Source organism: Peromyscus californicus, unplaced genomic scaffold (genome assembly GCF_007827085.1).
Source record: "Peromyscus californicus insignis strain IS unplaced genomic scaffold, ASM782708v3 Scaffold_17__1_contigs__length_78620276, whole genome shotgun sequence".
Taxonomy (NCBI): Eukaryota; Metazoa; Chordata; class Mammalia; order Rodentia; family Cricetidae; genus Peromyscus; species Peromyscus californicus.
In genome coordinates, this window is record NW_026294469.1 from 48,540,894 (window position 1) to 48,559,112 (window position 18,219).

Below are 18,219 nucleotides of genomic sequence, written 5' to 3' on the forward strand. Positions count from 1 at the left end.
GAACTCTCAGCTCCTTCTGTAGCACCATGTCTGCTGCATGCCACCATTCTTCCTGCCAGGCTGATAATGGTCTAAACCTCTGAAACTGTAAGCAAGCCCCAATTAAATGTTTTCCCTTATAAGAATTGCTGTGGTCATGGTATCTCTTCATGGTAATAAAACACTGACCAAGATAGAAGTTAGTACCAGGAGTGGGGAGATGCTGTAGTAGGCCTGATCCTTCTTGGCAGAATATGGACTTTTGAGATTCCAGATTAGGAATGCAGTTGAACACTTTAAGTGGGATTTAATTGGCCATACTAGTAGGAGAATAGAACACAATGGTGCTGAGAGCGATGTAGATTGTGACAGCTGCAGCCAAATTTCTAAATAGTCTTATTAAATAAAAAACATGGAGCCAAATATAGGGGTGAAAGCCTTAGAGATCAGGGAAATAGTGAGAGCCACCAGCTAACCTTAGCTCACCATGCCTAGCTTCCAAAGAGAGCTAATTCCTGTCTACCCAGGCTTTTATTGTCGTTCTGTTCTGCCCTCTCATTGACTCTTAGTGCAGCTACCTCATTTCCTTGCCACTGCCTGTCTGTATAGACCTCCAGGTCTCTATGGTTGGTATGGGAGTAAAGGTGTGTGTCCCCATGCTTGGCTCTGTTCCCTAGTGTGACCTTGAACACACTGAGACCCTGCCTGCCAAGTGATCGGATTAAGGGTGTGTGCTACCACTGCCTGACTTTTGTGTTAATGGCTTGCTATTTCCTCTGATCTTCAGGCAAACTTTATGTATTAACATACAAATAAAATATCACCACATTTCAAAACAAATAAAATATCACCACAAAATGGAATAAAGATAGTAGTAGCCTCAGGGCAAGAGCCTACCCAGCTAAGCTTCAACTTGTAAAAAGGAATTCAAGAAAGGCTTAATCCATGAAAGAAACCATTGAAATGATGTATTTGAATGAGGAGGGCCAGGTTCCAATGCCAGCAAGGAGCAGAACTTGGCAGCTTTGGCCACATAGTTCTAACATTAGAGTCAAGGATACAAGAAAGTGGTTATAGAATCTCCCTGTGCAGCTAAGGAAAACTGCTGAGGGGAGACTTGTGATGGGTGTCCCTGTGTGGTATTTGAGGTTTTCAAAAGCCCAACCCAGGTGCGGTGGCTCTTGCTCTTCCTGCTGCCTATGGATCCAAATGTAGAACTCTCAGCTACTCCTCCAGCACCATGTGTGCCTATGTGGGCCATATTCCCTGCCATGCTGATAATGACTAAACCTCTGAAACTGTAAGCAAGCTTCCAGTAAATACTTTCCTTTGTAAAAGTTGCTGTGGTCATGGTGTCTCTTCACAGTAATAGAACATTGATTGAGATAGATAATCTACCCATAGATATCTACCAAAACACAGTTTTGTTTTGTTTTGGTTTGGTTTGGTTTGGTTTTTCGAGACATGGTTTCTCTGTGTAGCTTTGCGCCTTTTCCTGGAACTCATTTGGTAGCCCAGGCTGGCCTTGAACTCACAGAGATCCGCCTGGCTCTGCCTCCCGAGTGCTGGGATTAAAGGCATGTGCCACTACCACCTGGCCAGTTTTATTAGATCCAGTTGTATCTATAGCTAATGTATCACAAAAAATTGTCAAATATTCAATGGAAACAACACACACACACACACACACACACACACACACACACACACACACACACACAAATTCTTATAACCAAAGAGATTGTGAAAAATAAGTTAACCAAAATTAAAATGCTTTATTTAATGTAAGAATTTTTCAGATCAACTCTAATAATTACACAAGCACTCAACATTTTCAATCTTATTTAAATTTGGAAGCATTTATTTGACCATATATTACCATATCTCCCACACAGTGATTTTGAGAAATGCTAGTGATTTTTTATTTTTGAGATATGGCCTCTATGTATTATTGACTTGTCTGAAACTTGCTATGTGGACCAAGCTGGCCTTGAACTCATAGAGATCTGCCTGCCTCTGCTTCCTGATTCAAGCCATGAGCAACCATGTCTAACTCGTTTGATTTGTCAGGCTTTGTGTGTTTTTTAGAAAGGGTATGTTAAGGAAAATTGTTACTCTGTGGGCCTCTCTCTACTCTTCTCTGGCAAAGAGTGAGGTCACCAATAGACAGAAAATCAAGTCCATGTGCATAAGAATACATACATATCTTTGCCTTTTATTAAATAAAAATACCATTGAGTATGCTATTCACAGTTACCTCTCAACATGTTTACTGAAAAGACTCTTCTAAACTCTCCATTTAAATATATATATATATATATATATATATATATATACACACACACACACACACACACACACACACACACACACATTTCTCTTACATGTTGATACAGGAAGGCTTTCATCAGCCTGGAAAGACCATGTGCAGTTACTAATGAGGATTGAATTGAGTCTTATTATTCCAAGGTTCTCATAACTTCCAAATTTCCTAAAAACTTTCCAGGAAATAATTAATATACCAACATAGGACATGTCAACACAATCAACATAACATGGGGCATGGGCTAGCTTCACATCAGAATATCTGACTTATTCCATGAGTTAAGTAGCTAGAGCATAAAAAGATATATAAGAGAATGTTTAGGTTAAGGGAAACTTTAAAATCACTTTCTAAAATTAAATTGTAGTATTTAAAGATACAACAAAGATATACATTCAGATTAAATTACTAAAATCTGAACAGTGGTTGCTCTTTACAAGGGAAAATATTGTAACTGGAATAAAGCATGGGAACAGCTTGTGGAGTAGCAGTCAAAGGTCTGTTCTCTAAATTTTAATAATTCATTGTGCTATAGTCATCTTTATTATATATAATATAACTAATGAACTATTCTTATAAATTAATTCTATGAATGTGTGTTTTATTTTGCAATAAAAATGTTTTTATTAAAAAGTTCACACCAAAGTGTGTATTTCCTCATTTCACTTCTAAAGAAAATAGCCTTTAATAGGCACATCTCAGCATGCTTTCCTATGACAGTGGACAGCTTCTCATGCCACCATATTATAGTACATACACATCTCCAGTTATACCTTCATGTAAAGCATGGTAAGGTATGCATGTGGCAATGCAATACACAACTGTATTTTTTTAAATCTTTCTTAATAGTTCTCTATGGAAGCCATCAAAATTTATTATGAAGTGATTTGTTTTATTCACTGCAATAAAACATTCATAATACGCTTTTCACTGGTATTGTACAGTAATTGAATTAAGTTTAACATTGTTAATAGTTAGGTGCTGGGATATGAAAGGACAAGCAATTCAAAACTTGACTGGTATTATTTAAAATATCACAAACACTGAAATCTATTTTGTAAATGAATACAAAAATAAAGACTTTATTATACCTAGTATAACATAAATACAACAATTTATACACTATACATACTTGAAGATTGCTAAGGTAAAATGCAAGTCCAAGCCCTGAAAATGAAACTTGTACTTAAAATGGACTTTAACACTACAGAAATGAAGAGAAATAAGTATAATATGCTAAACTACAAAGCATGTAATTGCACATCATCTTGATAATTGATGCACGTACAGGATGAAAGTGAGAGATAACAATACAGTTAAATGCCCAATATCCAAATTTAACCTAGCCAGGTTAGTCAAGCTTTTCTCACTTTGACAATTATGTAAGAGAAAAATGGTTTAAAGAAGAATTTATTTTGCTGAGGGTCTCAAAGATTTCAGTGCATGGCTGGAAGATTCCATTACTTCATGAGAATGTGGGAAAGCATAATTGCTGCACATCTCACTATGGCCAAGAAACAGAGATAGAAACAGAGGAAAGTCCAGGGTGAGATACAGCCCCAAATGGTACACCTCCAGTGACATAGTTCCTACAGCTATGCTCCGTGGACCAAAGTTTCTATCTCTCTCAAAATAGCACCACCAGATGGAAACAAATATATCAGTAAAGAAGTCTGTGGGATTCAATTCATATCTCAACCAAATGTAGAAACAATTCCTTTCTATTAGAAAATCTTCAACCAATGAAACTCATTTTTCAGAAAAGAAGATTGAAGTATGCTCTTAGTGACAGATCAACTAGAGAACTTGATCTTTATGTCACATGTAAAAAGGTGACAGAGGACAGACAAGAGTTGGGAGGATAGATATAAATACTCTGTAAAGAGCATGGTCTACAGTGCCGGGACACAGCACATTTGCAACAAGAAGTAAGTACTGCACTCTGCCCCAGAACAGGAACACAATGCATAATGACTTGAGTCCCCACTCATACCACAATCCTAGTAGCTAATATTGGTTACAAAATACTCTATATAAAGCAAAATGTCAATACATGTCTTGAAATAAAAAATGAGACCTTGTGTGGATGCCAGATTTGGAAAGAATGGCTCTTGCTAATTACCTGAAAAAGGGAAAGTTGGGAACTTACAGAGGTGTGCCCCTCTGCCATCAGGTAGCCTTCATAACAGTACCATTGGACAAAGATACCCTAGTTATGAGCTCAGTTCCAAAAAAGTTATTGTCTTTTGTTCCTGGGGAAAAGAAGAAGAAAAAGAATCCTGTGGTGAAGAGAGTTTAAGCAGCAATTAAATACTTGGATCTCATTGTTAGCCAAAGCATTTATAGAAAAGAAAATGTAAGTCACCTACTTCTCCTCCCAGAAGTCCAGTGCACTTACTAAGAATACTATTAAAAGCTGAACAAAATACAAAATCAAACTTTATTTGAAGGACTTGCAGAAAAATAAGTCACCCAGCACATGAGGGTATAGAATGCAGACAGGTGGAAAGCACATTTTTATAAATTCAATTTTCTTCACATTACTTCTCCTCTCGGGGCATTTGACAATTCTCAGGAAAACGCACCAGGCTTGGGAAACAAACCCAGGTTGGCAGAGAAGGCATTAGAGCTTGGGGCTGGGCTGCTAAGGCAGACAGAATATAGAACATGATGAACGTGGAAAGTGCAGTCAGCACCGAACACAATTACCCTGTCAAGCCATTGGCTGAGTAAGCTCTACAGGTCAAAAGATTGAGAAGCAGAGTCAAAGGGAACCGAAAACCATAGAGAGGTTTTCATAATCTCAGGTTATTGGAAGTACAAATATTGGAGTTCAGGACTTATTAAGAAGAAGAATCCAGGGAAACACCTCAGGCCCTTACTTGTAATATTGAATGTTTTCATTTCAGAAGTCAATGAAGAAATAAAAAAAGAGCCACCATACAGACTGTGCAGTGCTTCAAGTCATCCTAGGTCCTTGTCACTGTCCATCTCTCGGCTACTAGATGCAGAATTGGAGAACTAACCCTCTCTGGGCAATAAAAACCCATAAGAAGAAATGCCCCGACTCCCCACAGTAACACTGCTAGATGCAAGTAGACACAAATACTGAGACTGTCTCCCATTAATTGAAAATTCTTGTGATTATTAATGCATACAAGAAAACAAATATCAATGTCATTTTAAATGGAAATCATAAGCCAGAAAAACATGGTGACCAAAATTTAAAATTCAGTAGATTTAACATTAGACATAATTGAACTTAAGAAAGTTGTGGTCTGGGATATAGGAACTAGGTCAAGAGAAAATACTGAAACTCAAACACAGGAAGGAAAAGTAAAAGTGAAACATCAAATGCATGTAAAATATGATAGAAGCTTTTTCTTTTTAAATTTTGAATTTTATTATTCTTTAATAATTTCATACATGCATATGTTTGTTATTTTTCATGCCCCACTACTCTCTCTCCCTCCTCTCCCTCCTGCTAGACTAATTCCTCTTCCTGACAAGTCTCTTACCTATTTTCATGATTTTTTGATAGTTTGTTTGCTTTGTGGTTGTTAGGATCCACTCTGTTTAATTAGGGTTGCCTGTATGAGCATGGGTGGACTTCATTTATTAGCATATGGGCAACTTACCAGAGATTAAACCAGTGAAGAAAGTGACTTCCCCCACCCAGAAATTGTTAACTGCCTATAGCTCTTCTGGGAGGAGTGAAGCATCATGCACCCTTCCCCAACCATGATCAAATTTTAGTGTGGGGACCCATCCTGTACAACACTTGCAGGTATCCACATCTGCTGTGATTTGATGAGTGCCATGTCTACCACAGTGTTTCACATCCCTCTTCTCTATCCTCTGGCTCTATAGTCTTGCTTCCTCATCTTCTGCAGTGTTCCCTGAGCTTTGAAAGGGTTACTGTAGATGTCCCATTTAGTGATGAGCACTCAATACCCACTTATTATGAACACTTTGACCAGTTATGAGTCTCTGTATTAGCTGGCACCCACTTTAAACAGAAGTGTCTCTGACCAAGGTTGAGAAACAGCACTAATCTGTGGATACAAACAAATATTTAACAGGCGGTTTGGAATCATGTCCTTTTAGCAAAACAGCAGTAGGAGGTTGTCCCAAACCAGCTCTATGCTATCTTCAACCATGAGCTTTTGGTCAGGTTTACAGTACCAAGTATGAATTTTCTCCTGTGGTAGGAGCCTAGAATCTAATCAGAGAGCAGCTGATTATCCCTAAAACAGTCCTGACACTATCACACCAGGGGTACATCTTGTCTTGTAGGTCAGTATGTAGCCTCAGAAGGGCATTATAAGAAAGGAAAAGTAGAGACGTCTTGAGAATGAAGACAGAAAAATTAAAACAGAATGTGTCAAACTTCATAGATGAAAGCTGGCATGGCTCTAATAGTCTCCCGTGGACAGCATGCTCAGTGGTGAACAGCGAAGGCCCCAAAAGACACCATTCTTACCACCCACTCAGTGGTGGCAGACATCCTTGCAGGAGCAACTATGCATGAGAAAGAAACAACAGGCACCCATCAAGGAAAGGAGAGGGGAAATGATCACTGACTGCTGACAATGAGATGTGAAGAGTGGGAAACCCTTTCAACGCTGCCAGATACCCGTCAGAACTAACGAACAAACACAGTAAAGTTACACAAACTAGGACACAAACTAATGGGAAAGTCAACAGCACATGCTGTATAACAGTGAGGAGAACGAGCAGAAAGAATGATCGTATTTGCAGTTGAATACCAGAATAAATAAGACACTTAGCTAGAAACTACCCAAACAGATAAATGCGATATATGCTAAGACCTACAAAATAATAATGAATGAATCAAAGACACAAATAAATGGTAAGACACATTGTGTTCATAGATTGGAACAATTAATATCAACATATTTTCAACTTCAACCATTATTTTTAAAAATTGAAAATTCACATGAAAACTACATAGCTTGAGCCAACACTAGTAGAAGAACAATGCTGAAGAGATGGCCCATCGGTTAAGAGCGCATACCACTCTCACAAAAGACCCAGATTTGGTTCCTAGCATACACATTAAGGAGGTCCCAACCACCTGGAAATACAGCTCCAGAGATTCTACAGTCACCTCACACATGTGGCACGCACACACACACACACACACACACACACACACACACACACACACACACACACGAGTATATATAAAAATAAATCTATTTTTAAAGAACACAGCTGAATTTGGTTCCAAATTATACTACAATGTAGCAGGAGTGAGAATAATGTGGTGTTGATGTAAGAAGAGATACATTGACCAGTGAAACAGAATACAGAGCCCAGAAATGAATCCATACTTGTACAGTCAATTGATTTTTGACCAAAATAACAAGAATATATGATGGTAAAATATCAATCTCTTTTAGATAAAAGATGTCAAAAAAATTGGACTTCTAAATGCAAATGAGTTAAATTTAACTAGTGTACTATAAACAATAATCAACTCAAAGTGGAATATTTAAAGGTATAGATTAAAAAACTAGAAAAGTACTAAGGGAAAACATGAAAGAAAAACTGCACAACATTAGCTTAAGTGGTTTTCATTTTGTTTTGTTTCATTTTGTTTTAGATGTAAACTCCAAAGGTCAGATAATTAAAAGTAAAAACAGACAAGTGGGACTACTATCAGAATAATTAATATGTAATAAGAAAATATGAAGACTGAAAATATTTGCAAGCCAAACATCCAGACAGGGATTAATATCCATAATACAGCAGGAATTCTTCAATAGTCAGATAACAAACCAATTATAAAATTGGCAAGGAAAATGAATAGATATTTCTTAGTGGAAGTCACACAACAGGTATTAGAAAAAATGCTCAGGAGTGCTAATCACCGGGGAAATGAAAGCTGAACCAATAAAACAGGGGGCTGTGGAAATGGCTCAGTCAGTAAAGTGTTTGGTATGCAAGCATAAGGACCTGAGTTGGATTGCCAGCACCCATGAGAAAAGTTGGTTGCAGCAGCACATGCTGTAATTCCAGCACTAGGGAGGCAGAGGCAGAAGAATCCTGAGGGCTTGAGAGCCAAATCAGCAAGACCCAGGTTTAGTAAAAGAGCAGGAGAGCAACTGAGGAAGACACTTAATATCAACTACTGACTTCCAAGTGCATATGCAAACACACGTGCACACACACAAACACACACAAGATACCACTTTAAGGCAAAGATAGTGGGCTGCAGGGAATGTATGGAAAAGCTAACTCTTGTTGGTGAAACGTAACTTTGTACAGTAAGTATGAAAAAATTTATGGGGGAACTGAATGTGGCAGCACATGCCACTACTCCCAGCACTTGAGAGGAGGAGGCAGGAGGATCACAAGTTCAAGATCACTCTCTGCTACATAGCCAGTTTGAGACTATTCTGAGCTTCATGAGACTTGGGGGGAAAACTATATGGAGGTTTAGAAAAATGATGAAAATAGAATCACCAACAAATCCCACTTCTGGGTATTTTAGATTTGAAATCAGTCAAAGAGATGTCCTCTCTGCCATGTTCAGTGCAGGGCTATTCACAATAGCCAAGGCATAGAATCACTTAAGTGTTGACCAGTGGATGAATCAATAAGTGAAATGTAGTATATATACACAACCAAATGCCACTCAGCCTTTAATGGGAAAAACTTCTGAAACCATGACAACATAGGTAGGCCTGGACAGCATTACACTGAGAAAAAATGTGCCAATCACAGAAAGATTAATAATGCATGTCCTCACTTACACAGGAAATCTAAAACAACCAAGGTCACCAAAGCAGAGTTGAGTAAAGGTTCTAGGAGCTGGGGTCAGATGCAGCAGGAGGTGGGCAAGGATCACCATATCAGGAGAGGGGTAAGTTTTCTGATTTGTGGGGTCTGCTCTATTGTAGAGTGTGATGACTCCAGTCAATAACAGTGTAACCAATTTTACAGCCCTCGAAGAATAAATTTCAAATATTCTCACCATGAAAATGTCTAGAAAGGATGAATTTATTAAGTCACTTGATTAATTATTGATCATTCAACATTGTATTCATAAGTCACATCAACTCTGTAAGTACATGTAATTAATGAATGCAAGGTATCTATGCACAGTAACTTTTAAACCATGTATAAAGGTCCTCACTAATGGCATGAGCTAGAAAAAAAATAACTTACAAAGGTATGAAAAGAAGTAAGCATATCATAACTTGTATATGTCAAAAATCCAAAATAATTCACAACCAGGAAATAGTATGTGAAGTCATAGGTACAAGCTCATGTTTTGATGTAAGGACTTGTAAGAACACAGTTTATACTCTTACTCTAGATATTCTCAAATTTCCTTTATATAATGTTTTTTAGAATTAAGAGAAGTTATGTATATGAATTAAAATATCACATTGTAATTCATATATACATCTAATGTGACATAATAGCTAAACACAATTTGAAAGTAACATTTTAAAAGGCACTAAAAACTGATAAATTTCTAGAAATAGATGTGACAACTACCAAAATTAGGACAGAAAAAAATGCACATTATTAAAAGAAATCAACAATAACAGAAAACTATGAATCCATGTATCAGAAGCCTTGGCATACCTGTGTTAAACATCCATGCCTTCCAGGGGGTAATTCCATTTGCATTAGTGAGGTAATTCTGACATTTAAGTAGAAATGAATAAAGCAAAAATAGCCAGAAACCTCTACAAAGAGAATGCCCTTTGTTAGGCACTGTTTCTTGTACGTGGCACCATACTTCTCTCTGTATTGAAGGGATGAGTTCTCCACTCTAGATCTATCACAGCAACAAAGCCATGGCTAAAGTATGAAGCCAGATGTAATAATTTATTCATGTCCTCATTCAGACTCTGCTAGCTCAAATTAGAAAACATGTTGCATACAAGCCCTCAGACAAACGAAACCTTCCAGGTTTTGCAATTCTGATCCCCATAGGCACATGCAAAATCAGTTGAATGTTGGCTCTGCTATTAAAGGGTTGCAGGATTTGAATGAGTAATTTAATCTTTCAAGGTCTCAGTTTCTTCAACAATACATTTTTTTCATTAAAATTAGATTTTTTAATGCAATATATTCTGATTACAGTTTCCTCTCCCCCAGCTCTACCTAGTTCCTCCCCACTTCCCCTACCATCCAGATCCACACCCTTTCTGTCTCTCATTAGCAAACAAGCAGGCATCTAAGGAATAATAATAAAATAAGATATAACAAAACAAAAACAAATGAGTTGGACTAGGACAAAACAAACAAGAAAAAGAGCCAAAGAAAAAGCCTAAGAAACACATCTAGACACAGAGACACACATGTTTGCACACACAGGAATCCCCTAGAAACACAAAACCAGAAGCCATAATACAAAAGATCTGTAAGGTTCAGGGGATAAAGAATTCCTCACATAGTAGGAGACAAAGAACCTCCTAAGATGCCAGCGAATATTGGCCATTAGCTATTGGACATGCAGCCTACCACTAATAGTAGTTTGTTCCCCACTCTTGTGAGATTCCCTAGAAGAAAACTCACTTTTCATTTACAAGTGGTTACCAATAACAACTAGCTTCTGGGTTAAAGATGGGGGCATGTGTCTACTTTTCCTTTCAGCTCTGAGACCCCATCTAGAGCAGACCCATGCAGGCCCCTCCCTATGCATGCTGCCTCAATTTCTGTGAGTTTATGTGTGTAGGTCATGTTGATTTAGAAGGCTTTATTTCCTTGGTGTCCTTTATCCCCTCTGGGTCTTCCGCTCTTTCCTCCTCCTATCCTGCAGGGTTCCCTGAGTCCTAAAGGGAGGGATTTGATGGAGACATACCATTTAGGGCTGAGTTTTCTAAGATCTCTCACTTTCTGCACACTGGCTGACTGTGGGTATCTGTATTTGTGCCCTTTTGCTACATGAAACATCTCTGATGATAGCTGAGCACTGATATATGAGTGTAGTAAAATGTCATTAGGAGTCATTTTATTGCTATGTTATTTTAGGAGAATAGTAGTATTTGGTTTTACCTGAGGTCCCTGGGCTATTTAGTCTCAGGATCTTGGTCACAAGCAATGTCAGGTAGGAGCTCCATCTCATGGAATGGGCCTAAAGTCAAATCAGATGTTTGTTGGTTACTCCCACAAGTTTTATGTCATTATTGCATCAGCATACTTTGTAGGCAGGTCACCATTGTAAATCAAAGGGTTTATAGCTGGCTTGGTGTTCATCTTTCTTTTCTGGTAGTGTGGAGAGTACCTTCCAGTACCTGGAACATTAGTCCACAAGGGTAAAAGCTCTATATAGGCATTTGTTTAACTTCTCTGTGTTCAATGAGTTGTGTAGGTGTTATTTTCTGCAAGGGGGCCTTAACATCAGGTTGTGTAAAACAACTAAGAGCCTGGACAACAGCCTGGGTTCCCTGGGGGTTCCCATTGGACTCCTTTTGCCAACAAGTCAATTAGATGTAACCATTCCCATTCTAGAAGCTTCGTTTGGTGATGAGAGATGGCCAGTTGGGACTATTTCTACCATATTATTTGGCAAATTCATTTCATTTAGATAGCCTTCACATATGTGTATATCCTAGGAAGTTTCTACTGTATTAGGCTTCCATATGACCCCTCAAATGGCCCTTAGTTTTAGCTGTGTCTTCCCAATAGGTGAGGGATCCTCAATGCCCTTTCACCTCCCCCTCTCCTTTTCACCCCCCCCATTCTAGTACCTCCCCTCAACCATCTAAATCTATTTCACTTTCCTAAGGAAATCCATCTTCCCCTACTAGTCCCTTACTCTTTACCTAGCTTCAGTCGTTCTATAGATTGTAGCTTACTTATCAATGACCTAATGGCTAACAACCACATATAAGTGAATACAAACCATATTTGTCCTTCTAGGTCTGGGTTACCTCACGCAGGATAATTTCTTGCTAGCTCCACCCATTTACCTATGAATTTCATGATTTCAGTTTTTAAAGACTGAGTAATATTCCATTGTATAATTGTACCACGTTTTATTTATTCATTCATCTGTTGATAGACATTTAGGATGCTTCCAGCTTCTGGCTATTATGAATGGAGCAGCAATGAACATCACTGAGCAAGTCTTTTCATAGTGGGATGAACCATCCTTTGGCTATATACTCAAGTGTTATGGCTGTATCCTAAGGTAGATCAATTGATTCCCAACTTTCTGCGGAATTGCCACACTGATTCCATCATAGCTTTACAAATTTACACTCTCCAAAAAGTGGATGAGTGTTTCCCTTATTCCACATCCTCATCAGCATGAGCTGTCATTTATTTTATTGACCTTGACTGTTCTGACAGGTATAAGAAGGAAATCTCAAAGTAGTTTTGATTTGCATTCCTTGATAACTAAGAATACTGAACGTTTCTTTAAGCGCTTCTCAGTCATTTGAGTTTCCTCTTTTGAGAATACTCTGTTTAGATCTGTACCCCCTTTTTGATTGGGTTATTTGTTTTCTGGATGTCCAGTTATTTTAGTTTTTTATATATTTTGAATATCAGCTCTCTATTGGGTGTGTAGTTGGTGAAAATATTTTTTCCATTCTTTAGGCTGCTGCTTTGTCCAAAAGATGGTGTCCTTTACCATGTAGACGCTTTTCAGTTTCATGAGGTCCCATTTGTTAATTGTTGATCTATATCAGTGCCTGTACTGTGTTCTGTTCAGAAAGTCTCCTCTTGTGCCAGTGAGTTCAAGGCTATCCTCCATTTTGTCTTCTATCAGGTTCAATTTATCTGATTTTATGTTGAAGTCTTTGATCCATTTGGACTTAGTTTTGTGCTGGGTGATAAGTTTAGATCCATTTGGATTCTTTTACATGTAGCTGTCCAGTTTCACCAGCACCATTTATTAAAGATGCTATCCCTCCCCCAATGGGTATTACTGGATTCTTTGTCAAAAACCAGGCATCCATATATGTGTGGACTTTTGTCTGGGTTTTCAGTTTAATTCCATTGATCAATGTGTCTGTTTTGTGGCAAAACCATGCTGTTTTTATTACTAAACCTCTGTAATACAATTTGAGATCAGGATGGTGATAAAAGACCTCCAGCAGTTCTTTTTTCATTCAAGAATGTTTCAGCTATTTGGATTTTATGTTTCCATATGAAGCTGAAAATTGTTCTGTGTTCCAGTTCTGTGAAGAATTGTGTTAGAATTTTGATGGAGAATTCATTGAATCTATAGATTGCTTTTGATAGGATGGCCATTTTTACTATATAAATCCATGGTCATGGGAGATCTTTCCATCTTCTGATATCCTATTCAATTTCTTCCTTCAATATCTTAAAGTTTTTATCATATAAGCCTTTCACTTGCTCATTTAGAGTTACCCCAAGGTATTTCATATTGTTTGAGGTTATATTGTGAAAGGTGTTATTTTTCCGTTCAGTCCATTTGTCCTTTGCATATAGGAAGGCTACTGATTTTGTGTGTTAAATTGGTAACCTGCTACTTTGCTGAAAGTGTTTATCAGCTGTACGAGTTTCCTGGTGAAGTGTTTAGGATCACTTATTTATACTATTATATCACCTGCAAATAAAAATACTTTGATTTCTTCCCTTCCTATTTGTGTTCCCTTGAATAGTTATCATATTGTTCTAGCTAAGACTTCAAGTACTATCTTAAGTAGGTACAGAAAGAGTGAATAACCTTTTCTTGTTCCTGATTTTAGTGGAAGTGCTTTGAGTTTCTCTTCATTTAAGTGGCTATTGATTTGCTATAAATTATCTTTATTATGTTAAGGTATATATAATTGTATCCATAGTTTCTCCAGGGGTTTTATAATGAAGGGCTGTTGGATTTTGTCAATAACTTATTGCTCCATGGAATAGTTGTTTTGCAAAAAAAAAATGCTGAAAAATTTTAGATGTAAGTTCCTGGCAAATAAAAAATATTCAATATTAGTTTTGTTTCTTCCCAATTCAAGTCAACATACTAACCTACAAAAAAAGAAGGTTGAAAAAAGTAAATGTCATTCAATTATCTGGGTGTATGACAATTAAACCCAGACTTTCAAGTTAGATTAAAAAGTAAAAATACCTAAGACTCATTTCCCTGTAATATAAAGTCTGTCAAGTAGTTTTTGAAGTTTTAAGGAATGATGCTTCAATTTTTTTTTTTATAAATTTTGCTCCAGGGTCTTTGGATCTCACATGCTGGTTAAGAGAGAATGAAAACTTCAACTGAGATGAAAATGTAAGGGTTTTGTTGCCATCACTAATGAACTGATGAAGGCCTCCTGAGGATGCCGAAACTACTGATGAAGACCTCCTGAAGGATGCTGAGACAAAGTCTCAGTTCACCAGAAAAAGCATCAGCAGCTGTTATGAACGTGGGAGGTGCGGATAGCAGCAAGCATGCTGTGTTCTTTACAATCCTACCCTTCCCTAATGGTTTACGACATCCAGCATGTGAAAGTCCTGTTAATGAGAAAATTGATCTCCAAGCTCCCACCTACAGTAGAAGAATTATCACTTGAATGTACACTGAGTACCAAAATATTTTATTATCACAGTTATGCTCAGAATGATTTCATTTTATTAATGAAATAAAAACCCACAAGCACTTGAAAGATACTTTATATTTTCTGTTTTCTGTCATATTCTTTACACAAACTGCCCTCAATTAGTTGGTTTTGTGTTTCATTTCAGCTACTTGTAAGGACACAATTTATACCCTTTCCCCAAATGTTGTAAAAAAAAATGTGTTATGTGATATGTTTCAGAATTAAGAGATGTTGTATACACGAATCAAAACATCACATTGTAATTTATAAATATGTACCAATATTATGTGTCAATCTAAAATATGTTTAAGGTCTGAGGTTCTCGGCCCAGAGTCACTTTGGTTTCCTGCTTCAGCAATTCTTGAACAGAACCAGGTGCTCAAACCAGCCAACCCCAGCTAGCTGCTCCAAATCAGAGCCCTCAACCACCTCACCGCACACACCTACACACACTGCCAGCCACAGCTCTAGAGTCGCCATAGCCTCTCGCTCTGCCTCATGAGCAGTGATCATTGAGTCTCCCTTGCAAGTGTGCCAGGGCTGCCACTAAGACTGCCATTAAATGCCAGATCAATCTGGAGCTGAATGTCTCCTGTGTCTATCTCTTCATGTTGATATTTCAACTAGGATGGTGAGGCTTTAAAGAACTTTCCTAAATACTTTTCCCGCCAGTCTCATCAGGAGAGGGAACACGCTGAGAAACTGAGAAAGCTGCAACACTCAGGAGGTAGCCAAATCTTCCTGCAGGATTATCAAGTCATTATCATAATGACTGGGAGAGTGGGCTGAACGCAATGGAGTGTGCACTGCCCCTGGGAAAGAATGTGAATCAGTCACTATTGGAACTGTGCAAACTGGCTACTGATAAAAACAACCCCCACTTGTGTGACTTCCTTGAGAGTCATTACCTGAATGAGCAGGTGAAATTCATCAAAGAACTGGGTAGCCACGTAACCAACTTGAGAAAGATGTGAACCCCAAATCTGGCATGGCAGAATTTGTCTTTGACAATATACCCTGGGTCACAGTGATAATGAGAGGTAAGCTGACTTTCCCAAGCCACTGGTGATGTCACTGGCCACCAAGGCAGTGCATGCAGGTTGGGGCTGCCTTTGTCTTTTCTGTAAGTCGCTCCAAAACATCCATGTAAGTTCTTTAATTTGTACCATTCCTTCAAATAAAGAATTTTGGTATCTCCCCCCCCCCTAAAAAAAATAGTTTTTAAGCTGTGGCATTTTCTAATGAGCATAAGATAAGATGAGAATGTTGTGCAAGTAATGCTGCTTTGTGTAACAGCTATTATACAAGATACATACAATTAAAGTCCATTGGATAAACAATATTGTGATTCAGGTCTATTTCAGAATGAGTCAATCACATGTGACAGAAAATGGAAAAAAAATGAATGTCACTTGTAGCCTTTAATTAATTACAGAATCCAAATACCTAAGGTTTCTATTTTCCCTCTTTTCAGCAAAAATAAATGGCTTCTTGCCAGTCGTGGTATTTACATCCTAGAAAGCATTGATACCACAAGATATTTTCTTTTTTCATGTGTATGTTCTGCATGCATGTGTATATTAACGTTTGCTGTGTGTGGGAACACATGCATGTGTGCTCACACAGAGGCCAGAAATTGATGCCGCATTTCTTCCCTCATTCCTCTCCACTGTATACATTGAGGCAGGGTCTCTCAGTTGATCTGGCTCTCTAGATTTCTGCTGGACTCTCCTCTTTTTACCTCCTGAGTGCTTGAATTACAGGGTGGGGGAACCCAGATGCCCATCTGGCATTTATGTGGATGCTGGGTTTCCATACTCTGGTCCTTGCACATTTGTCCATTAAGCAAATCTCCAAGGCAGAACTTTTTAAGCATCCCTCCATAACATCTCTTCTCACATACCAGCCTCTTCCAAACTTAGAGAACAGAATGCTGCCAAAGCTAATGAGGCACGCCTGCAGGGAATAATTCTGCTGGGGACACTAGCCAGTGCACACTTCAGTAGTTCATGTTAAACATCCACAAATCCTCTGGTTGTTGGAAGGAAAAAATGACTCTCGGTCTCTGATCTCGTGTCCTTTTAATCATTCTCTGCTTTGCTTGTATTAAGACCTTTTTTTTCCTTTCTCAATAAAAGGGCAAATTTAGTGTGGTGGCTCAACAGAATCACAGGATAATTTTACTAGTAAAAGCATATATATAATTCATTGGAACAACATATGACCTGGAGAATTTGACCATGGTGATCTTGTTCAGTTATAATTTCACCTTAACATGTCTTACTAGAGTATCAGCTAAGACTATGGCTCTCTATTGAGGTCTGTGGTTGTTGTGGCTGTTTAAAATGGCAAGAGTGCAGTTTCTAGACCTTAGCAGAGATTCTAACTTGAGGTTTATTAGCCTGAGGTTTCTCTTTTTTAAAAGTAATGAATCATTTATAAGGCTAAAATTCCTTGGAATTGAATGTTAATACTGGGAACTTCAAGGTGAGTATTTATTTGTGTGAAGGACACTGTCTGAGATGTAAAGGGTGTACATGTGAGTAGTATAAGGTCCCTGCCTTCAGAGACCTTCTACATGACCATCAGATTGTAACATTAAGTTCAGTCATGTCTTGTTGATCATGTGGAATGAATGGGATGTTTCACAAGACTGAACAAGACAGTCTGTTGTCCACAGCCTGATTAGGGCTGTGTTCGGCATAAAGTGTTCAATGGGCTCATTAATATGTGCTTAAACTTCCACTATTCTCTAGAATGATGCCACAGACAGAACAAAAGAAATAACAGAGGAAGACAACCATCTGGATGTCATCACACAGATTTCAAAGTCAATGGGCCAAGGTTGGAAGCCTCAAAATTTTCTCGATTGGTTATAGGTTTAAGTCAACGTGTGTGTGTGTGTGTGTGTGTGTGTGTGTGTGTGTGTGTGTGTGTGTGTGTGTGTGTTTAACAAAACAAGTTCTTCCATTCACGGGCCTGTTTGGACTTACTACAAATTTCCCTCAAATTCTTCCTCAAAACTTTTCCAAAGGAACTGAGACACGTAGATTCACCACTAGAAAAACATCTCCTGGCATGCAAGTGTGGAGCTCATGGGAAATGGAAGAGTGTATAGAAAGTCCTCTGAAGGAAACAAGAAGGACATCTGTTCTTTTCTGTAAGGTGGGGGCTAGCTTCCCAACACTGGTCCTAAGGAAACCATTGTTGTTTATCTCAATAATTCTACTGTAGGTGTGTTTGAAACAATGTGGAGAAGTTAAATGACCATGCTTATAAGAAATTGTGATATTTTTATTTGGATGTTTTTAGTGAAAAATCAAAGGAATCAAGTCATGGTGGCTGGAAATTTATCTGGCAAAAGAAGCACTC

The 18,219-nt window shown here is 38.1% G+C and overlaps 1 pseudogene; it reads left to right on the forward strand.

Moving 5' to 3' along the window:
* The first annotated feature begins 4,969 nt into the window (after positions 1 to 4,969).
* Positions 4,970 to 15,891, forward strand: LOC128113096 (ferritin heavy chain-like; annotated as a pseudogene).
* Positions 15,892 to 18,219: the final 2,328 nt, after the last annotated feature.